The following is a 488-nucleotide window of genomic DNA, read 5'->3' on the forward strand; positions in this document are numbered from 1 at the left end:
TTAATAAATTACATGTAAGGGTGTGCGCGCGGTGTATATACATAAAATGGCTCATTGTAATGTAATATAAACATTTCGGTTCATTTTGTAAGGTATTTCTTCACCACTCACAACATAGTTTTGTATTATATATTACATTTAGGTGAATAAATCCTTCAAAATCCCACACATTGTACCTTTAAGTCACTTGAACTTGAACAATTATATTAAAATGACGTATACAATTATGTTGGTTAATTGGTTATCAGTTTAAAGTAAGTGAGTTTAAAATAATTTAATTTCAAATGACTATATTTGACTTGAAAATTTAAGTCAGCTTTTGAGCTCAACTTTTTAATTAAACTAGGTGAATTTTTTACAGTGTAAAAATTAAAGTTCTTCAATACTGAAAAATGAAACGTGCACACATAGACATATGACTATGAATATTACAGTCTGGCTAACATCCTACAGACAATTCTAAAATTGTATTGTTCTAGATACTGTAT

The sequence above is a fragment of the Triplophysa dalaica genome, chromosome 3 (genome assembly GCF_015846415.1).
Source record: "Triplophysa dalaica isolate WHDGS20190420 chromosome 3, ASM1584641v1, whole genome shotgun sequence".
Classification (NCBI taxonomy): Eukaryota; Metazoa; Chordata; class Actinopteri; order Cypriniformes; family Nemacheilidae; genus Triplophysa; species Triplophysa dalaica.